General features: G+C 37.8%; 1 protein-coding gene and 1 pseudogene across 3 annotated transcripts in view; one reads left to right on the top strand and one right to left on the bottom strand.

Annotated features, from left to right (window-relative positions):
• Positions 1–23985, top strand: part of SLC24A2 (solute carrier family 24 member 2) — a 273760-nt gene that overhangs the window by 66086 nt on the left and 183689 nt on the right. The gene's annotated exons all lie outside the window — the stretch shown is intronic.
• Positions 15145–16387, bottom strand: LOC115836747 (annotated as a pseudogene).

Here is a 23985-nt window from a genome sequence, read left to right as displayed (position 1 = left end):
AGCTGTGTATCCTGGGAGTAAGGAAAAAACTGCTCTAAGATATGCTACATTGAGTGCTGATCTGTGGGTCCATATTACTTCCATTCAGTGTTGTGTCTTTAGAAACATTGAGGAGAGCGTGTAAACGATTCTCACCAAATTCTCACTCATGAAAAATTGCAGTCATGGTGGCCTTTATATGTATTTTTAATACTGCAATCTTTATTCATATGCCATCTCATTATATTCTTGCATATATTTCCTTTAAAGTGGCAAAAATAAATGTGCACATAAAATGCTGTAAAAAAAATGCTGTGGTGTATATAATGAAGCCCTAGGAAAATAGCTTATTATGAAGACAGTTTACCTCCAACTCTGAAAGTTTTTATCAAAACATTCAACAGAGTTTGTATGCATTTCATCCTAAGCCAAAATAGAATAAAAATAAAATGTTGAGCCAAATTCTTACCTAAACTATTTACTTATTCTGGAGGAGGCATATTTGGATTGGCATTCACTCTTTTAGCTACTGAGAAAACAACTGATTGAGTTATATGTAATTATAACGTGCAATATAAAATTAACTACTTACCAGGTGTACAGTGTGCAGGATATAATCAGGGTTTCTCAGCCCGAGCACCATTACTTTGTTGTGGGGGACTGACCTGAGCACTGTGGATCTTTAGCGATATCCCTGGTCTCCACCTTCTAGATGCTGGTAGCACACGCACTCTCTAGTTGGGACAATCAGTATGTCCCAAGACATTGCAAAATGCCTCTAGGGGTACAAAATTACCCCACTGGCATGCACGATAGTGGATAAATATAACTACAGTATAAGACAGAGGTTTTGGATGGTGCAGACCAGGGCTGGAAAGGTTGTGAAGCACGTGAGCTCCTCTGGCAAGGAGTGTTGGGGAGGCTACAAGGAAGAGGTGAGATTTGACTGGTGCTTGAGGTTGTATAGGATTTTGGATTTAACTGTAGTTTGCTTATTAGTCTCCCTTTAATGGTATCTAATCTAACTGGTGTTTGTGTTTGAAATATGCCCTATTGGTTTCAAAGAGGTTTAAATTTCTAAATATGCCAAAATTTGTGCATAAACCAGAAATTGAAAGACTTTAAATATTTTTTATTTCCCTTTTTAACTAAGAATGAATTTTTCCTGAACTTAATAATGTGGGTATATTGGAATTAAAAGCATCTGGAGGTAATTAGATTGGGCATAAGCTGAATGTTCTCCATTTACAAACGTCGTAAAGACACTTGGCATTGTTTTACTGAAAAGGAAGTAAAATATCAGACCTTGTATTAATAATGTTAGCAGGGTCTCCTCCCAACCTCTACCCACACTCCAAAAAAGGCAAAAGGCATGTCAAGTTGTTTAGACATTTCCCCAGTTCATCTTTTACAAATCAAAATTGTGCAAAGTTGTCTTTCAAATATTTATTTAATCTTTAATCTTTGAAGGCATCACCTTTCTCAAAGATAATGACTTGCTCTGATTGTGTCATGTTTGGAAAACAGCTGTTATCAAATGCTGCTGTGTAGAAGCATCATTCTCTTCCTAGCATTCCTTATTAAGTCTGGTTGAGCAACATCAGCTGTGCACTTAACCAAGTGTGAGATTAATCATGGTTCTGTATCCACCAAACTTTGTAGTTCTGAATTATCCAAAAAAGAAGTCTTCCGGAAGGACTTGCTGTTAAATTCTTCTCCAAAAGCATTAACATTCGCTCCCAGGTGCAACAATTGTGTCAGTATTGATACCACTATATAGGAAATTAAATTACGAGATTATGGCAAAAATTATAATGGTGTCGACATTATTATGAGTGTACCACAAATCAGATTATATCGTGAGTTAGATTATAAATTAAAGACATATAAATAGTTAAATGCATTCCAACAAATGTAAATTTTAATAAAAAATACTCAGTGTGGCAAAATGCTCACATCAACAGAGAGATACCTTATACAGCACTCAGTATCTAGTAGACTCTCAAAAAATGTTTGTCCAATTAAGCTTTTTTTGTTAACTACTGTCCTGAAGTATGATGTAGAAAAAAACTTTTTGAGCTGCAAATTTTGCTATAATTTTTTTTCTCTCTTTGCTTCTGGCCCTGGACTTCTATTATTAATTATTACTAGAAATTATCCTGAAATTAGGTTTCAAGAAGAATTCTATGAGTAAGACAGTAAATAACATGTCCATATCTGATTCAACTATACTGGGACACAAGGTAATAGCCCCGATATTTCTTGGAGTCCCTTCTAGTGTTATACTCGATCCTAAAGTCATATGGCAAAAATTGCTTATTTCACAGGGTCTATGTTAAAGTCATTATGAGATGATGCAAGACACAGCTTATGGCTTAAGGTGGTTTGGTAGGGGACCTTGACTGTAAATTAAATGGAATATGATAGAATGGTTGGAATAGAAACACCTCTATTAAATATTTTTTTTAAATGAGGGAAGAGTACCAGATGTTCTGTGGGCTCATTCTTTTTTGGTGCATCTTATTTTTCTTTGTTGTTAGCAGAAATATGAAATACATTAAAACTCCTTCACATCTGTGCAACAAAAATAGAATAAGAAAGCAAATTACATGACTGCTAGATAAAGCACCACCTAAAATAATTGCCTTAAGCTATTTGGAGATTTATTGTAAATTAAGTTGCAGGAATGTGCATGATAAAAATGGCATCTGTCATTTAAAAACAATATAATTTATTTTAAAATGGATCCATGTGCATGCTTAGATTGACAGGTCCTTAAATTTTGATGATAATTTTATCACTACCACCCCCAAGCCCCAATATTTTATGTGCCGTTTGCTTTGGGATTTTCCTTGAATTAAAAATTGAACAGTCTTATTGCAGTGCAGAAAGAATTTCATTACTTTCAGAGGTGACCTTCCAGATTCTATTAGGACAAGAAAATAGCCTTTCACAACATTAGTCAAAATCTATCTTTCCATACGAGCTTCACCTGGGTCTAGCACCTCCAAATGCTCTAGAAACTCTTGGACATTTCTCCTTCTGCCTGTCCTTCCCAGCCAAAGTCAATAATACATATGTGCTAAGATGGTTTGGGGGTCATCTTCTTTTTTGTTTTGTCATATGATGCTGACACTGGAATTTCTGTTGCATAGGCTCTTCAAGTTGAGAGTCAGTACCTTGAAGATGGGGATTGAATATCCTGTTTTGTTTTGTTTTTAATATCCTATTTCTTAACTTCCCAGAGAACCTAATTCACATGCCTGTGCCTAATGGGCATTTTGTAACATTGTTAACTGGTTCTTTCTGATAAATACCCCATGATTCCTTTAAAGATTATCTTGACTTATCCTGCACTTTTTAGGTATACCATCAGAACTACAAACCAAATATTAATCAACTATTTTCAGCTTTTCTGTCAAAGATATAATAATGCCAAAGGAGACAGGATTTTTATTTGTTATTATATAGTAAGTCATAATATTTTTATTTTAAAGTGATACCAAAATATATGTTGAACCTAGCATTCTCAGTTCAGCTCAGTTAACAACTATGAAGAGTTATCTTTTTATTACTTCAAGAGAATTGATAATCTCATAAACTTTCCAAAAGAACACTCTTGAAGATGGTATCTGATTTCCTCTGTTTCAGCATTCTGAAATCCAGGTTTTTTCACCTAAGGAAATCTATTAGCACCCACTCCCTACTATACATAGAACTACTTAAATACTCTTCTCTATAATTTCCACTTGGATTTGAGCAAGACCATGGAAGTAACATGTACAAAAACTATAATAGCATCTGGCAGGTAGTCTCTAGGATGCTTTCCCCTCTCAAGAGGGATTGCATAACCAATGGGGTATGAGGAATTTAGAAAAGTATTATGCAAAATAACCTTATATTAGAAGATGGAGAGTAAAAGACAGACAAAGAGAGTTTGAAAATACGAGGTCTATTTATCTGAAAAACAGCAATGAACCTCACTGATTTAGTGACTTTTCTGTTATGTGAAGAATAATGGCAATGTTTTCTCTATCAATACACAAACATAAAGGCTCACAAAGGAAATAAACTTTACATGGCAAAGATTAAATACGATGAAACTATTCTCGAAATGAAGGCTATTATGTGTTGGAATGATTAATTTAGGACCGTAGAGCTGTTTCATTAGAGAGTCATAGGAATGATGTGATGAAGACACATAAAGCATCTGAAATAATGGGGATTAAATGACATTTTAAACAGCCTCCTGTTTTAATGCTTTTTAAGATTTCTTTTCATTTATTATTTAATTTCTTTATTAATTGCCCTGATTTTATCAGATTTATCATCTCATGGTTAAAGCTTTTAAAACTTCATTGTGAAAAAGGAAAGAAGACTTTAATGTTTAGTTATATTGGAGCACATATTTCTGTCTTCTCTGCTTTTGTTGTTGGTACACCAATCAAATTAAAGCACTAGCTCCAAAATAATAAGTAATTTCAAATACACACAAAAATCCCTCTAGCCAGTATCAACAGAGGGTCAGCATTTTAGAATATTTATGGTGGAAAGGGTTACTGTAACTGAAATCCAGCTGAAATCCTTTTGCTCTAGGTCTCTATGAATATACAGAATTGATGTTTCATTTTAAAATAAACCAGGTGGGTTGTATTTTTAAAGTGGGATTTTCAGAGTTGGAAACTTTGGGGATTAGATGCGATTTTTCAACTTCTTTCTTTCTTTTTAGTTTATTCTGAGGAATTTTAAATCCCATTACTTTGAACAACAGTGATTTTTCTTAAATTTTTAAAAGGTAATTATTACCATGGAGTTAAACTTATGGGAAGAAGGATCAGAAACTGATGTTCCTGTACACACTCCACAGCAGAATTGCTGGTACCTAAACAGTCACTTGTGTCAAGCACTACACTTTGGGAATGTAGACCATCAAATCATGAAAATATTAACATCAAGGAAATATGTGATGCTGGTAGAAGCTTTTAGAGATACAACACACACACACACACACACACACACACACACACACCATTCCACATATACACAAATTGTTTTAGAACTACAAAAAGAAAATCAGGAATATGAGTTTCTATTTAAGTGTTTGTTATTGAGATGAGTCAGAAATACATTGAATCCTTTTGAGCCACATCAAACAAAGGTGATTTTTTCTGGGGGGGAGGGTGTTGTCATTGTAATTGTTAATGTACAATATGTTCAGTGTAAAGTATTTCTATACCACAGACTCTGAGACTCCAGCACTGAGGAAATTTCTTAAGCACCATGGACAGCTACAGCTTTCTTCTAGCAGTTCCACAGTTTGACAACGCTCAGGGACCAGTTAGGAATTCATTCAGGGCTCATGATCCGTGTGTTTACTGTGAAATTCCACCTTGAATTTTCAGACCATGGTGTCTCAGCACTTTCATCTTCACGCCATTGCTGAACAGTTTGTGTACCATCTTCTGCAGCTCTTTCACAGTGTCTGGTAAACTATTGTAGATTCTAAGAATAAGTCAAACTGATGTCCCCAAAGCCCCAGATCAGTGTGGTTGGGTTTTGTGGGGCACACCCAAGAGTTCTTAAGATGTAATATTTTCAACTTTTATTTTAGATAGTGGAGGTACACGTTGAAATTAAAAATAAATAAATTACAAATTTAAATTTTTAATAGAAAAAAAGGCAATATAGCAAAGACAGGGTTACCTACATTTCTTGGTCATATTAGGTTGGTACTTACTTTTAATGGTGAAAACCACAATTACTTGTGCACCAACCTAATAGTACTAGCAACATAGCCTTTTTGGTTTACCTGCAGCCTAGTTCATTCATTTATGTCACTTCCCAGCCTCTGTAGAAATTTCATTATGTGAATCATATCATAGAGTTTCAGTGGGATTTGGAAGGACTTCAGAGTTACCTCAGTTGAAGACTGAGACCATGAAAGCTACTGTGGTTTGCTTGAAATCACATAACAATGTATGTATATATTTTGTGTGTGCATTGATGAACACAGTTTCTAGGTGTGATCAATTCTATTATGTGCAACTAATGGAAACCCAAAGAGAGCATGATTCAAAAGGATAAATAAAAACATGAGATAAAAACCTTCTCAGCCATCGAGGTAGTTATATGAAGTTTGTCTAGTTTGAAATTCCTTTTTATTTAATCAGTGAACTTGCTGATATTCTTGTAAGTACTCGAGATTTGACCTTAATTTAAAAAAATGAAACTTTCCATAAATTCCTAAGTACAACCCAGGCTGGTTCATTCTTTCTCTGCTCTGCATCTCAACCTTCTGGGCCCTTTCTCCTCTATCATTAATGGAGGTTTTAAGTGCAAACTCTCAAGCAGTCCAGTTCCTCTCATTTCTCAGCCTCAGCTCTCACTCTGTACAACAAAAGTCTAGGAAGCAATATGGTTAAAGGCAGAACTCCTCTCTGAGAGTGTTGTAAAGAACTCAGATAAAGCAAAAAATGATGTGGAGTAGTCTAGGTCAGACAAGAACAAGAATAATAGTGCTAAAGAAATTAGAACCAGGTAGCAAATTATCTACAAGGTTTTAACATCTTAGCCACACTTTCTTGTCTACTAATTTGGTGACAAGAGTGTTGTAATAAGTCCCCAGAGGAATAATGAGATGCTCCTACCCAAAGCTCAATGCTAGTAACCAAGGAAAAGAATGTCTTCTGACTATGAGCACCAGGCTGGCAAACTACACCCCAGAAAACTTCTTCAAGCAATAAAGTCTTAGCAGTTTATTCCCAGAAGGAAGACTCCTCAGGAGCCTTGCAATTTGTGGTATTATATGAAGTAGAGGTAGAAGAGAGGTGACTGAGACTCCTTTTACAAAGGACTTGATTGCTTTCTTCTAATATTCAGTGTGACAGTTTATTGCATATGGATTCTTCTTTCTCAAATAGTTTGAAATGTGTCAAGGGAAATGTGTCCCACTTTCACAGACCAGCTCTAAAATCTCAAAAAGCAAGAAACCAGCATAAATTCAGAGAGAGTCATGAGGGAAATAAGTTGACACCACACTTTAAAGTTCCAGAAGTTGAAGAGGACTGAAAAGGGGTCATCTTTCAATAAACTAAAAGAGTGCCTTCCCACAATGGAAACTTTATGTAAGCATTTGAACATGTATGAGATTCATGTCAAGGTCTAGTCATTCAGTGTCCCTGATGCAGTAACCATAAGCCTGGCTGCCAGTAAGAGCCACAGGTGTCAGTCCAAGTAACATGTGATGCTATAAGAGTGTTAAATTGGCTGGGCACAGTGGCTCATGCCTGTAATCTCCAGACTTTGTGAGGCCAAGGTGGGCCAATTGCTTGAGCTCAGGATTTCGAGACCAGCCTGGGCAACATGGTGAAACCCTGTCTCTACAAAAATCACACAAAAAAAAAAATACCCAGGCATGGTGATGCACACCTGTAGTCTCAGCTACTCAGGAGACTGAGGTGGGACAATGGCTGGAGCCTGGGAGGCAGAGGTTGCAGTGAGCCGAGATTGCACCACTGCACTCCAGCCTGGGTGACAGAGCCAGACCCTGTCTAAAAAAAAAAAAAAGTGTTAAATCAGCCAGGCATGGTAGCTTAAGCTTGTAATCCCAGCACTTTGGGATGCCAAGGCAGGCAGATCACAAGGTCAGGAGTTCAAGACCAGCCTTACCAAGAGGGAGAAATCCCATCTCTACTAAAAATACAAAAATTAGCTGGGTGTGGCAGCATGTGCCTGTAATCCCAGCTACTCGGGAGGCTGAGGCAGGAGAATCGCTTGAACCTGGGAGGCGGAGGTTGCAGTGAGCTGAGATCACGCCACTGCACTCCAGCCTGGGCAACAGAGCAAGACTCCATCTTAAAAAAAAAAAAGCTTTAAATCATCTGGCCATTATTTTTGTCTTTAGACATCCCAATCTGATTAGATCTTAACACATGTAGGATTTTCTTCTTGTAACTAAAGTTTTTAGTGGAATTTTCATTTAGTGGGGTCACTGTTCTTAATGACCTCTGAGGCAAACACTTTGGCAGCAACTTTTTATTGATAAATGCATTTTATCCTGATTATTTAAAAATTAGAAATTCATCTATAGTGCATATGGTAATTCTTGGTTAATCAAAGAACTAAACTTACCTAACCATTTCATTCCACCACCATTTCAAAATAAACTGGAGAGTACTGGTCTACTTGTGAGGCATCTTCTTCCTGTGGAACCTTAGTGTATCTCTCTTTGTGATCTAACATTCCCATTTTCTTTTCTGAAAACTTGAGAATCAGTGAACCAGCACAATATGCTCAAGTTTGCATAGAAATACACTGCAAAACTTGGAGCCCTTTGGCCTGTTTTCCAGGGTGCTAGTCATTAACTGTTACCTTCTAATTCTGCCTCTACATCTTATCAAATATTGTGAGTCCACCTTATATTTCGGGAAGAACTCTCACTGTCTCTGGCAAAGTGAGCTGCAGTATTTCACTATCCAGAACTCAGATATCAGATCACAAACAGCTTCAAACGTCTGGAATAGCACTGAACTATGTTTGATGGGGGAGAAAGGAACAGTGGTGGAACCAATGAATGTGTGTTGTAAAGAATATTTTACCCAGCCTTTAAGCATACAAAAATAACAATAGCAACTAAGAAGACCTGGAAACTCAGAGATTATAGTAGTGCCATTGATGGACCAGACTGAAAGCATTCAGACATGGCCAAGACAAAAGAAAGATAAAAAAGCAGAAAACATGTGGCAAACAACAGAAGAATAGGAAAGGAAAAGAGACTGTGGGAATGGGGGTGATGAGAGTGGCTATAAACTGTAAACACCAAGAGCCTGTAAGAAAGAAAGGGTCAGATAGGGGAGGTAGGCAAAGGGGCTTATCAAAAAGCTATTCTAGGTCTCAGCAGTCTCTCCAGATATGATTGGCCTAAAGGCAAATATAAGATATCAGCCCTAAAAGAACACCACCGTGTCGTTCAGGAGGGTCATATTTAATGTGAGGATGAATTAAATCTCCCCTGGGATCACAGGAGAATGTCACTGCAAAGAAAATTTACTGAAAGCCTTCATACATGTAGTTAACCAGTGAATAGGAGCTCCATGAAGCTAGGAACCCTGTTCTATCTATCATTGGGACCCACACATTTCCTGGCACATAGTAAGCCCACAATAAGTATGCTGAATGAAATAATGAGTAAGCCATCATCCTTGTCATGTAATCAGGATAAAATGCATTCAGCAATAAAAAGTTGCTGCAAAAGTAGAGCTTTTGACTGTAGAATACTGTGAACGTGTGCAGTTAAATAGGGGTAAGCATGTTGTACATGGTATCTTGTTGTACATGGATTAGGAAAGGCAAAAGGGAGAAATAGAAAAAGAGGGAAAGAAAACATAGGAGGGCCTTGGAATGGGAAAGCCTGGAAAACCTAGCCTGATAAGTAGATTATTTATCTTTCTCTGTTCTAAAATAACTTGGTTATAAAGGGATGCTCTTCATAAAGCCTCTAATTTTGTAAGTTTGTTGTGTATTTTGCCCATATATTGTTAAAGCTGCCATGATTAGCTGAATGGGAGTACCTCTTTTATTTGAGTTTTTGTCCCTGAAAAGAGAGAATACTTTTCTCCTCCCTCACTCAAAACAACTTGAAAAGACATGTTTTGAAGAGCAAATTAGAAAAACAACAGATTTGTATTAGTTGAATAATGCATGGGTATTTTCTGCTAGGTACTTTGCCTGGTTTTAGGCTTTGTAAATAATCAGCATATAATGCATCCGTATAAAAATTGCCAATTTCTTCTTTCTTCAAGAGAATGCATTTATAAGTACTCTCCAGCCCTCTGAGGAGCATGTAATGGTGTGCCTTGGTCACATTTGCTAGCTTCCTTGTGGAATGTGCCTGGGTTCAAACGCAATGAGGACAGGTTGACTGTGCCTACAGGGACTGGTCTTGTAGAAAAATAAAACTTTCAACTTTCAGAAAAAATCCTTAGCACAGAGGTATCTGAGGAGCCATAGTGTTGATTCCAAAGAACAAGCTAATACACAGATGGATGTGGAATGCTTCCCAAGGGGTTCCATCATTTTTTTGTACCTTCAGGGAAATATTATTTCAAACCTGAGTCCTACTTGAGGATACTCGGCCTCTCTCCAGCTAGGCAATTATGACTCTAATCTTGAAGGGGCAGGGTTAATATCTTTGATCATCTTTCTGCCTATCGATGTATCAACTGAGATATTTTTCAGAAAGCAAAATACTATAAAAGAAAATACAAGAGGACTTTGATATTCCTTGCAAATACTATATAAAACACTCAAACTTGTTCATGAAAATGTGTTTCGTAGGTATCTATAATTCTGTTCAAAGCTTGACATTGGGAAATACTTCAAAAACAATGTAGTCTGGCATCAGGTGTCTAGAAGTGTTAATTTCCTGATTATTGTTATTATTATTACGGTGTTTGGTGGTGGTGGTGGTAAGGATGGAGTTAGGGGGAAAGGTTGAGGCACCTTAGAAATAGACTTTTCCCACTTCTTCTCACATAAATTATTGGATTACTTTGTATCATTTGGCTTACATCTCTCTATTTCCTTCCTCTCCACCCCACCCCTGAGAACCACTGTTTATTCTCTATCTCTGTACAAAGTAGCAGATATGTAGGACAAACATGTCTAAAGATCTAATGTACAACATGAAGACTATAGTTAATAATAGCATACTGTATTCAGGATACTTGCTAAATGAGTAGATTATAGCTGCTCTTGCCACAGAGGGGAGAAATGGATAACTCTGTGACATGATAGATGTCTTAACTTGTTTCACTGTAATGACCATTTTACTCTACATATGTATTTCATAACATCATGTTGTATACCTTACATAGATACAAACAAAAAATTTTTTTTAGTTCTCAAATGACTCATAAGGAATGCTCCTCCTCCATTCAAATAGTGAAGGGAAAAGGTAAGTGATGTGGGTTGCCAAAATGGCTGACTGTAGAAATCACAAACAAGGTTTAGAGGACTACCAAAAAGTTGACGAGACTCTAGAAACAGAAGTAAAGATGATGATTATTTTATTTTATTTTATTTTATTTTATTTTATTTTATTTTATTTTAAAGAATCAAGATAACCCTGAAAGGGAAGGGCTGCTCTTGGTCTTTGATTCAGCAGTCAGTTTTTTTACAAGGCAGGCTTGGGATGCTGCGTTTATGGTTCTGTGAGTGCTGCACCCCATCTGGAAGAGAAATCAACTTGTAGGGCCACCCTTGGGGTCCTAATTCTGAGACTTGCACCCACCCTTGTTTGTGCATATGCACAGCTTCACAAAAGGGTGGCCATAGGTCACACACATACACACACACACACACACAGAGTTCCAGATTTTCTATGATTAAAAAGGATAGCAGTGTGTGTTGTTGTAGAAAGACTTGCATCGGTAAAAACCTTGAAAATGTGAAAGTAGAATTACTTAACTTTTAAAAATTCTAGTTAATATATTCAGAAGTTCTTAGTCCCTGGAGATTTTTAGGAGCTGAGGTATTATGGAACTTCATTTAATAATTGGCTAGATCCAGGTTGTAGAATACTCTGACCATCTACCAACAGTTTGGGGATATTCTTCCCTTATTCTCCAAAATGTGCAATTTACTTGGTGCTTGTAATTTCTTTTGAATATTTACAGTTCTTCCAGAAGAAAGTCACCATCTTATAAATTAGTCTAGTATTCTTGAGGAATTCAGAAAGATTATAACAAATCATCAGGGGGAAAAAAAATCTCAATCTTACCAGTAAGTAAGGATTTCAGCACATGATTAAATTTCCTAGGGCTGGAGTTACTGAATTGATAGGCTTACACGCAGTAATTCTAATAAAAATCTCTTGGAAACACATTTTCAATTTATAACTATGAAGGAAAATGCAGGCCTTTCATCAGGCCTTCTTCTCATTATCAAAATGTCTTTTGCTCAAAGGCAAATAGACGTCAATGTTAAAATCAGGTAAGAACATAGATTCTTGATGATATGAAATGATCGCAATTTTAGGTCTCAAAATTGCATACTATTCATAAAAGTGGTTGACAAATACATTTAAAATTATAATTTATTTTCGCATTCAAAGCATAATTTTAGAGAAGGTCAGTAAAAGTATGCCCATTATTAGAAAATGCCCTAAAGCCTTATCATTGTTATATAACAACCAATACAGTTTTTAATAGCTAAATTGACTTAAAGCGTTTCTGCTTGTGACATGTGTCCATTCTCCCAGAATGAAAACTTCCTGTCTCTCTTTTGACCTTACAAATGGCACAGGTACTTCCTTCCTTCATTCATTCAATAAATATTTATAAAGCATCTACCAATCAACTAGATACTAGGTGCTAGGATACAGCAGTAAATAAAGCAGCCAAGGAAACAAGAAACAAAGAAGTATCTGATGTGATGTTAGCTAGTGATAAATACTGGGAAGAAAAATAAAACAGGGAAAGGGGACAGAGAGGTATAGGGTTTTGAAAAAGATTCCCTGGAGGCGATATCTGAGTACAGAACTAAATTAAGTGAGAAAGTGAATCATGCAGATATCTAGGGCAGTGATTCTTAACCAGGGTGACTTTGCCTCTCCAGGGACGTTTGGTGTCTGGAGAAGTTTTTAATTGTCACAACTGGGGGAAGGATGGTACTGGCATCTGGTGGATAGAGAACAAGGATGCTGCTAAACACCCTGTGCTGCAGAGGGCAGGTCCCTGTAGCAAAGAATTATCCAGCTTAAAATGTCACTAGCACTGAAGTTAAGAAACCCTGATCCAGAGAAAGAGCATTGCAGGATAAGAAGAAAGTAAATAAACACAACAGGTCATGAGATGGGAACTTGCTTGATATATTCAAGGAAGAACTAGAGGCTGTGTGTCGCTGGAGCACAGTGACAAGCAGCTACAGATCAGGGAAAGAATTTGGAAGATAGCTCAGGGCCAGGTCACATGGGGTAACAGGCAAGACTCCTGCCTCTCATTTGTCTGCTCTGCTTCCCTCTTTACTAAGCTCCTATTCCAAATTCCCCAAGGAGAACTAGCTGGCTTTGCTGGCAGATGTCCTAGGAAGCCGACTGGGTTTTGGTGGGAGACAAGGATTTCACATATGTGTTTACCTGAAGAGTACATTCAAACCCATCTTGCACCGTGATGGGAGATCTTAGAGTTGGCTCTCCACAGGTTGGAAAGATCATTTCACTAAAGTTCTGGAATAGAGTTCTCGAGTGTGGTCATTACTAGACTCATGGCTCTTTGAATTTATATTAGTGAAAATGAGATAAAATTAAGCATTCAGTTCCTCCAGTGTACTAGCCACATCACATTCCTAACAGCCATATGGAATCCTCGTCCGAAGCATGGAACTCTGACTGACCTCAGTCTCTGGAGCCGTTTTCTGTATTGCTCTTATCCTGACCTTCCCCAGACTTTTTGTGCTGAGACACCTACTGACATCTTGGAAGGGCAGCCACTTTGGTATTGTTCAGGGGCACAGAAAACTGCCCTCCATTGTCTCCAGGCCTCTTCAAATGATGTGTGGATGACTACTAGATTTATGCTTGATTGGCTCGCCAACTGCCCTTGTTTTTTTGAAATAATGGTTCATAGGGGATCCTGAAGTCCTTTTGGGTTGGCAACTTGCGTTTAGAGCTCTGGTTCTGAGTCTAGTTTGTATCATTTCTCTTCACTGTGTTATTTTCCACTTGCCCACACTGTCACTTCTATTTTGCTTTTCTGCCTACACAACAGAGATTTTGTTCTAAGATATGAGTATTACTCAGTGACTCTGTTTTCCAACTTTAAAAATAAGTTTAAAGAACAAAGTATATTCAGAATTGCGGACATGGATTTCATATTTCTACTTAGTAAATTGTATGATATGTGCTTTGATTTTGTTAGTTGGATGTGTTCTTCTAGAAATGAAATCCTAGGCATTATCTTTATATTAAGCCAGCAACGGCTCAGATTTGAAAGGACAACAAAACTAAGATAAGAAATAGGCTCCTCAATCAGTAGAGTTTATCCTCACTCATAATTTTTTTAAGCTTTTGGTAGTGGATGCCTTTAAAATGTTCTTTAAATGTTTATGGCATTGGTTGTCAAATTTTGTGGCTTCAGGTTTCTTTTACACTCTTAAGCATTATTGAGGACCCCAAAGAGCTTTTGTTATGGGGACTATATCTTTCTGTATTTACTATATTTGAAATTAAAACTGGGACAAATTTAAAGCTCAAGAAAATCCAAGCACATGTAACTTTAGCCGTCAGAGCAATTGCATTATCACACGTCATGTAGCCTCTGGAAGAATCCACTTCATGTTTGTGAAAGAATAAAAGAAAAAAGGCAAACAGCATCTTAGAATTGTTATGAAAATAGTTTTGACCTCACAGTCCCTTCAAATAGAAATGCAGTGACCCTCAAGAATTCCCAGACCTTACTTACAGAACTGCTAAGCACATAGTTATTTTGCTTCTAGAAAATATTTTTTCTGCTACTACTGGGTTAATCTTTCCTTGGCCTAAAGTGGCCAATAGATCTCTATGGAGAAGAAAAGAAAATAGGCATTTATTAAGTACATTCTCTGGGTCTGTTCCATCATCTCCCAACTTCCAGTTAATCACCAATCTCATTTCATGTATAGTCATCCATTTCTACTGGCTTGAGGGTAGTATCATTTCTCCCTGTGCTCCTGCAGCACCCTCCTAGCTGGCTGATTTGCAGTCCTCCTGGCTTGTCTCCAGTCTTTCTCCACCTGTGGCCAGAACAATCTGCCTAAAACCCCCATGAGACCATATTTGACCCTGATCTTTCCCACAGCCCTTTGGATGAAGTGAAACTTCCTCCGCATGGCTGACAAGGCCCATTCATGACCAGGCTCTACAGATCCCTCGTATCATTTTCCTTCTTTCTACTGCCCCCACCTTCCTCCCCAGACTCATATCCTAGCACTTTTAGTTTGTCGAGCACCTGAACATTTGTGTTCTTTCTCATATTTGAACCTGTAAATGTGTTATTCCCACTGTCTGGAACTTCTCAGCTATTCCTGGCCTAGACCTACTGGTCCATCATATCTCAATGTAGATGTCACTTCAATGAGGAAGACTTCTTTACCACCACCACCCCCCTGACAGGGCTAGTACTCCTCTTATTTGCCCCTGTGATACCTGGCCTTCTCCTTGTCATGGCGCTTGTGACACTGCAGCGTAATTGTGTTTTCCTTGGTTGTGTCCCCTTACCTGAAAGCATCTTGAGGTAAGGAAACATGTCTGGGATCATCTGCATCCTCTACCCATAGGGGCAGATGATGGTCACATGGTACACAGTTGTTGAATGATGAATTAATCAGTCAAAAAATTTTTTTCAGAGTGCTAGGGCTTTATCACAAATGGAATTGACTTCTAAAGAGACCCCTCTCCAATCTCCCTTCTGTACCCTCTTCCCTCCCAAAGACATCCTTCCACAGGAGGATTAGGGAGGAGGAAATCTGGTGGTGAAAAGGGGCACTGCTTTTGCCAAAGTCCTCTGAAACAACCACTGAGTCCTTCTGGATCCGGTTGACAATCTCATAGAGGAAGAGGTTTAGCTCTCATCTTCAAGGTCCTTCATTTCTACATCCTAGGGGGCTTTTGTCCTCTTTTGCCTTTTGAGCCGTGGCTTACTAGTTCTGGCTAGTTTTGAGGGGCTTCCACTTCCATGGCTGCCTTCTCTTTCCGGGCAAGCTGGATCTGCTGGAGAAGTTTTCTGTGCTTCTTCCTGGACAGAGTAATGTTGGTACGTGCACTGGATGCCCGCTTCTTGAGGTGGTGCTGCATGATCAGCCCTTGGTCTATCACAGCCCCAACCACCCAGTGCCTCGGACGCCACTCCCAGTTCAATACTCACAGGTGGCTGAACAGCTTCTTCTTCAATTCTGTTTGGGACCAGTTGATCTTTCCCCAGAGAGTCCTCATAGTCACGCCACAATGCCAGTTCCCAATCAGTCAACTTTTTAAGTATTTCCTTTAAAATAAATGTTTTATTTGCATTATCTCATTTAATCAGCTTAACTTACTTCCATTGCCTAAACATCCCAGCAGCAAAGAAATAGTGAAGCTGGAATCTGAATCCTTTTCTTACCATCATATGCTAAGAACAAAGAGATCACCCAAATGGGGACAACTCACAGAAATGAATGAAGATTAAGGTAAATTTTCCAAGGGAGAAGGCAGGCAAAGAATCATTCTGACAAAGCAGCTGGGTCCTCTTTCGACTTCTAAGTGACATTGCTGGAATATTCCCAATCAGAACTCAGAGTAAAACCACTAAAAATACTTGTTAAGGGAAACCGATCTGTTTCATCCTGACAGTACTTTCCCAGTTGGCAGTTTTGAAAATGTCTATGCTCCTGGAGCTTTATAGCCTTACTTAAAAAAAAAAAAAAGTTTAGTTTTTAAAATAAATTCCAAGAGCACTAGGGACATGAAGGTTACACAGACTTACTTCACACTTACTGGAAAATGCTTATCTTATAAGTCTTTCTCTCTTCTGACAGTTTCTTGTTACATTGATTAAATCCCTGTGAGTTGTTTTCTTCCAGTTCAGCCTCTTGGTTCCTGTTTATTTTTCCAGAAAGAACTCAGTAAAATTCTGAAAACAGAAAAGGAATTGAAAATATAGTTTTATTATTTACATTTTGAGAGGCATGTTCATAATAGATGCAAATACACAAACACAGGAAAAAGATTTAAATAATTTCCAGTAATTTCACCATTGTTGGTGTTTTAATATATATTCTTCCCATCTGTCTTGCACATACACACACACATACTCTCTCTCTCTTTCCCTATTTCCTTCTCTTATGTGTGAATGTATGCATATTTTTAAAAATTTACCAATATCATATGGAACTAATTCTTATGAAATCAGCCTATTTCATTTAATTGCAAATATCTTTCCATGTCATTAATCATGTGCCTCTGCTTCTCAAATGTTAACGCATGTGCAAATCACTGGAGAACTTGTTGGAAATGCAGAATCTCAGGCCCTACCCCAGACCTACTGCATCAGAAACTGAATCTTAACAAGTTCCAGGTAAAGGTGAAAATATTGGTCCACAGATCACGTTTTAGCAGCAAAAATTGAAATCTATTTTGGAGATTGCACAGGGTCCCCAGTATTGATGTAGTTAATTTTATGTAACTAAGCCCCATATGATCAAACACTGGAGTTATTTCCAATTGCCCCGCTAGGATGAAACACATTCTTACAAATATTAGCATATATCCATCATTATTTCCTTAGGAGAAAAAGTCTTGTAGATAGTTTGCTGAATCGTACATATTTTGAGGGAAATAATTTATTTTTAAGGATTACAAAATAGTGATTCATTCTACTTCATAGAACATAAGACTATAAAATATAGCCATAGTACTTCCTGTCATATATGTGCATTTTCCCCTATCTGCAGTGAACCAAGACAGAGCTTTGATATTTTTGATTATTCTGATCAAAGCGCTGTTATCACTTGAAATGGTTTCACCTCTATCTTCAATTCATCTAATTTTATCCACCTTTCAACACAAGAGTTTTAATCTTGCTTCTTCCAGAAAGTCTTCCCTAATAGTCCAACTTACAGTGGGCTCACTTGCTAAATATTTTCACCATTATACTTTGGGCCAATTATCTCAAAACATACTTTTCTACTTTCTCTTGATACAACTTAAGTATATGACTTTGGTCCCTCTCATCTCCTTGACTGGATTATAAATGACAGAGGGAATGGATCTTCAGTGTGCTTCATCTAAGCCCTCAGCAACCCCTCTCACTCCAAGAAGGTTTGAGTACAATAGAGAAAGCACAGGATTTGGAATGAAAGGGCTTGTGTTTGAAGCCAAGCTCTGCCATTAACTGAGTATTCAAGGAATAAGTCATGTAATCTCTCTGAGCCCTAGCTTTATCATCTGTAAAATGGATACAGTATCTGCACTGCTAAGATTCTAATCCATCATATCATTTCCAAAAATCTAAATAATTCACCAAAAGTCTCAATGTAGAGCTTGTCTCTAAATTTGATATAAGATATGCCAGTCTCTCTCTCTCTGTCTTTCTCTCTAGTACACACACTTACACACACAAACACAAAAGAATTTATCTCAAGCTCAGGAACCTTTACCCAACAACAGTATCAGGCAGGAACTGAACAATATTGTTTTGTTTTCATTGCATTGCATTTATTTACTTTCTTTTTAAAAATTATTATTTTTATTTGCAAATATAAATGTATATATTTATGGTGCACAACATGATGTTTTGCTATATGTATACTTTATGGAATGGCTAAATCAATGAGTTTTTACTTTCTATTTATGGCAAGCAATATTGGTTTTCTAGGTATGGTAGTGATATGAAGTTCACTTTTTAAATAAACATTTAAATTTTAAAAGGTAACTCAATTTAAGGTAAAACACTTGGTAAATAGTAACACATAAATTAAGAAAATATGGCAAAAAATCATGCTGATGTTATAAAAATGACTGAAGTTTGGGCAACATCTAACTATAGGAAGCCACTGCCAACTGTAATGCAAGATGCAGAGATCAGTTGTTATTGTAGCTATTAGTATGTAAACTACTGGAAGACCAGTTCTGGAAGCCCTAGATTTAATAGATTCTCAATAAAAAATACTCAAACGTAATTTAAAATAGAGCAAAAAGTCAAGTGTTCTGTTATGTGACAAGTCACCATCCATTGTTAAATCTTGGGGAACCCCAAAGTGTATCGAGAAGATCATTTGTTTCTGGTGAAGTTAGATACAAATGTAGTGAGGGGCTTTATCAGAATAACTGAGATGGCTCAACATATATCAGTTCCAACTGGGAGAAAGTTTGTGAATAGATTACTTTGCATAAGACATTATTCTTCATTATGAAAAACAATAAATATTTTAGGAGCACCAAGTGCACAGAGAATACTTTGCTGGCATTTGACTAAAACCTGCATTCATGGGAAAAACAAAAGGTTTACTGTCCTTCGAATCATCATGATTAGTGCTATTGTATTAGAACTCAAAGCAAGTTCACAGAGTTTTCCATTTAACTCTGAAATCTCTCAAAAAAGGAGTTTTATTAATTCTGTCTTTACATGAAGAAATGAAATCGGTCAGAGAGAGATTAAGTGATTAGTCTAAAATCATGTGGTTATTTATAGCCAGAATGAAAAACAAGAGATTCTGACTTTATGTACCTTGTAACTTTGTTATCGTTTTCCATCCAGGGTAGGCTTCTGCTAGTCTTGGAGTATTAGATGATTTGACTCAAGTATTCTAGATTCGGATTGTGCCAAAGTGGGATTAAATTAGATGGATTAAATCAAATGGCAGGATTAAGTTAAATTAAGTGGGATTAAGATGAGGCCTGATATGATTGATTTCAGCATAGCGTGGAGAAATTTTCACCAGCACATTCTCCTGTCTTGGTTTTGATTATAAAGAGAAGAGGAGAAGTGTCTGTTCATGTCCTCTGCCCACTTTTTGATGGGGTTGTTTGTTTTTTTCTTGAAAATTTGTTTGAGTTCGTTATAGATTCTGGATATTAGCCCTTTGTCAGATGAGTAGGTTGCAAAAATTTTCTCCCATTCTGTAGGTTGCCTGTTCATTCTGATGATAGTTTCTTTTGCTGTGCAGAAGCTCTTTAGTTTAATGAGATCCCATTTGTCGATTTTGGCTTTTGTTGCCATTGCTTTTGGTGTTTTAGACATGAAGTCCTTGCCCACGCCTATGTCCTGAATGGTATTGCCTAGGTTTTCTTGTAGGATTTTAATGGTTTTAGGTCTAACATATAAGTCTTTAATCCATCTTGAATTAATTTTTGTATAAGGTGTAAGGAAGGGATCCAGTTTCAGCTTTCTACATATGGCTAGCCAGTTTTCCCAGCACCATTTATTAAATAGGGAATCCTTTCCCCATTTCTTATTTTTGTCAGGTTTGTCAAAGATCAGATGGTTGTAGCTATGCGGCATCATTTCTGAGGGCTCTGTTCTGTTCCATTGATCTATGTCTCTGTTGTGGTACCAGTACCATGCTGTTTTGGTTACTGTAGCCTTGTAGTATAGTTTAAAGTCAGGTAGCGTGATGCCTCCAGCTTTGTTCTTTTGGCTTAGGATTGACTTGGCGATGCGGGCTCTTTTTTGGTTCCATATGAACTTTAAAGTAGTTTTTTCCAATTCTGTGAAGAAAGTCATTGGTAGCTTGATGGGGATGGCATTGAACAGACACTTCTCAAAAGAAGACATTTATGCAGCCAGAAAACACATGAAGAAATGCTCATCATCACTGGCCATCAGAGAAATGCAAATCAAAACCACAGTGAGATACCATCTCACACCAGTTAGAATGGCCATCATTAAAAAATCAGGAAACAACAGGTGCTGGAGAGGATGTGGAGAAATAGGAACACTTTTACACTGTTGGTGGGACTGTAAACTAGTTCAACCATTGTGGAAGTCAGTGTGGCGATTCCTCAGGGATCTCGAACTAGAAATACCATTTGACCCAGCCATCCCATTACTGGGTATATACCCAAAGGACTATAAATCATGCTGCTATAAAGACACATGCACACGTATGTTTATTGCGGCACTATTCACAATAGCAAAGAGTTGGAACCAACCCAAATGTCCAACAACGATAGACTGGATTAAGAAAATGTGGCACATATACACCATGGAATACTATGCAGCCATAAAAAATGATGAGTTCGTGTCCTTTGTAGGGACATGGATGAAACTGGAAAACATCATTCTCAGTAAACTATCGCAAGGACAAAAAACCAAACACCGCATGTTCTCACTCATAGGTGGGAATTGAACAATGAGAACTCATGGACACAGGAAGGGGAACATCACACTCCAGGGACTGTTGTGGGTTGGGGGGAGGGGGGAGGGACAGCATTAGGAGATACACCTAATGCTAAATGACGAGTTAATGGGTGCAGGAAATCAACATGGCACATGGATACATATGAACAACTGCAATGAAGCCTCCTTAAAAAAATAAAAAAAAAAAAAAAAAAAAAAGAAAGAATAAGAAGGCTCCAAAGACAGCTTGGGTGTACTTGTACCAGAAGGTTGGTCAGCATCCTTCAAAGCAATAGTGTACTATCTTCAAACCTGCATCTTTATTTTAGCCCAATAAGGTCTATTTCAAACTTGCCTCCAGAACTGTTCAGTAATAAATTCATGTTTCCTTAGGCCTCTTTAGTTTTTGGTAATTTTTTTACAGCAACAATAGGAAACTAATACAATACAGCTCAGAGTTCTTCTGCCCAAAGGGCAGGGGAGCTGGAGTGTTTATGTATCAACTCTTACCAGTCATTGACTGAGTGCTGCTTGGCATGGGGGTATGAATTCTTTAGCACTCAAGTAAAGGTGGGTAGACACTGGCAGTTAGAAATCAACCAGAACACAGTGAAGTGCTAAGACTCTGGAAAAATGGACTTCAGCACTAGCGGATTCCGCTATAATACGTCTTTTATCTGCCTCTTCCTTTTTAATCTGTCTTCACAGTCATGGTGCATGCAGATCATCCCCTTCGATCAATCTACTAGCACCTAACAGGTTAATCTTCCCTAAACAGGGAGGGCCTTCAGTGGGTTGTTCTCTTTCTCAAAAATCTTCAACATTCCCACAAGAAAAGATTCTTGGCCGGGCACGGTGGCTCACGCTTGTAATCCCAGCACTTTGGGAGGCCGAGGCGGGCAGATCACGAGGTCAGGAGATCGAGACCATGGTGAAACCCCGTCTCTACTAAAAATACAAAAAATTAGCTGGGTGTGGTGGCGGGCGCCTGTAGTCCCAGCTACTCGGAGAGGCTGAGGCAGGAGAATGGCGTGAACCCGGGAGGCGAAGCTTGCAGTGAGCCGAGATCGCGCCACTGCACTCCAGCCTGGGCGACAGAGCAAGACTCCGTCTCAAAAAAAAAAAAAAAGAAAAGATTCTTATACAAGGTGGACCAGATTTCAAATAGTAAATTAGGACTCAATCCTCTGATACTTTAATCTTAGCCCTTGAATTTTTAAGTTTGGGTGTACAGAATGAACAGCGAGTATGCTTGAATATCTATTTGTGTACAAAGTTCCAGGCTTGGCATACGAACCTTTGGAGTCTTGAAATGTTGATCCCTTAGGTCTGCATTCCTTAGAATAGCAGTAACACCATGAGGAAGTGAGAAAATTGATTTGAAAATGGAGAAGGTTAATTAAAGGAAACAAAATTTCAAGACATGTGGTTGTCAATTGACACTACAGAAACCAAGCCTGAGAAATTCTGAGTTCTGCACATTTACAGAATGTCACAGGTATATTTAGATAAATCCAGAATCTAGGGAGATCTAATTGCTGAAATAATTTCAGCCTACCAAAGCAAGGACGTTCTCACCCTTCCTTCTCTCCCTGCCCTAATGAAAAGTGCTTAGAGTTTCAGAGCTTTCTGTGGAAGACATCAGGCTCAAATGACCCCATAAAATTTGTCCACAGTCCTCACATTGATTTTCCCAAGTTCTGCCTACTTTGTGTTTGCTATTTGTCCAAACCGTAAAAGGGTGGAGAAAGGAAAAAGAATCCATACATTTTTAACATATCAAAAAAATCAAAGTAAATAATATGCTTTAAAATTAGAATAGAAAGTGCTGATGCCAGAGCATTTTTTTAAATCCTTGTTTCAGAGTAAGAGTGGAGTGGGGACAGACAGAGCCTAAGAAAGGAAGAAAGCTAACATTTACTGAGTCCTGCAAAAGGTGTTTAGTTCACATCCACCTTCTGAAGAAGCCAGTAATATCTCTACTTGACAAATTATGAGGCGAAGGCTCAAAGAGGTTCTGTCATTTAAGTGATGTCATAAAACCAAGAAGTTGGTCATTTGGGATTTGAGTGTGTACTCTGTCTTATCTATGTCTCAGGTGGGACATAGCTTGCATTTATATAGTACTTTTCAAAGCATTTTTCTTATACTGTCTTTAAACTTCATCTGTGAGGCAGACATCAATTGCCACATTTTACAAATACAATTACAGAGGCTCAGGACTGTTTTGCCCAGAAAGACACAGCCAGTAAGCAGCAAAACAAATCTGGGTCATGGAGCTCAGGTCTCAGGACCTCTCTAGTGCATCTGTGTGTCCTAACCAGAAGGGGCTGAGTCATCGGTGTCCTGAAACCAGTCAGGAGCAGTTTAGTTTATTTCAGAGAATCCTCTAGTCAGAAAAAAAATTTAAGACTTACTTTTATTTTTTCTAAATTATTAAATAATGGAATCTCCTTGCGGAAAATGTGGAAAACATACAAAGGAGAAAAACAGAAATCATCTGTAATACCACCACCCAGAAATAATCACAAGTATTAATTTGATACATTTCTTTCCAGTGTTTGTGATACAGATATGCATCCATACTGTATTTTTAGAAAAGTGTTTTTAGAAAATGCATGCCATATATAGTTTAATATGCTGGTTTTCTAATTAACATTGGATGATGAACATTTTCCCAGGTCATTAAGTAATCTTAAGAAACTGCCTCATGTATCATAATATTGCATAAATGTAACCTTAATTTAGTGAAACATTATTCACTTACTGTTGAACATAATTGTTCCTGGTTATAAGCTTGTACATAATGCTGCAACTTTGGTATCTAAACACAAAATTTTTATTTCCAATAGCAGTGGATGAGAGAGCCAATTTCTCCATTTTGAGTATTTTTAGGACTTTTGCAAGATGGATAGGTAGAAACAAATTCTTCTTTGAATTTGCATTTTACAGATTACAACCACACTGAATATGTTTCCCCATGTTTACTTTGCCAGCCGTTCTTGTCCCCATGCAGTTCTACGTTTGTTTATGTACTAACACAGTACTCAGAGACCCAGCAGTAGGTACCAAGACAATCAGCTGTTACAGTAATTGCCAGAACCCCTGAGTCTGGGAACTGCCAGCACCAGAGCATAAGCACCTCTAGGCAGGAACT

This window comes from Nomascus leucogenys, chromosome 1a (assembly GCF_006542625.1).
Source record: "Nomascus leucogenys isolate Asia chromosome 1a, Asia_NLE_v1, whole genome shotgun sequence".
NCBI lineage: Eukaryota > Metazoa > Chordata > Mammalia > Primates > Hylobatidae > Nomascus > Nomascus leucogenys.
The sequence above is the reverse complement of the archived record's forward strand: the minus strand, read 5'-3'. Positions and strand labels throughout refer to the sequence as shown.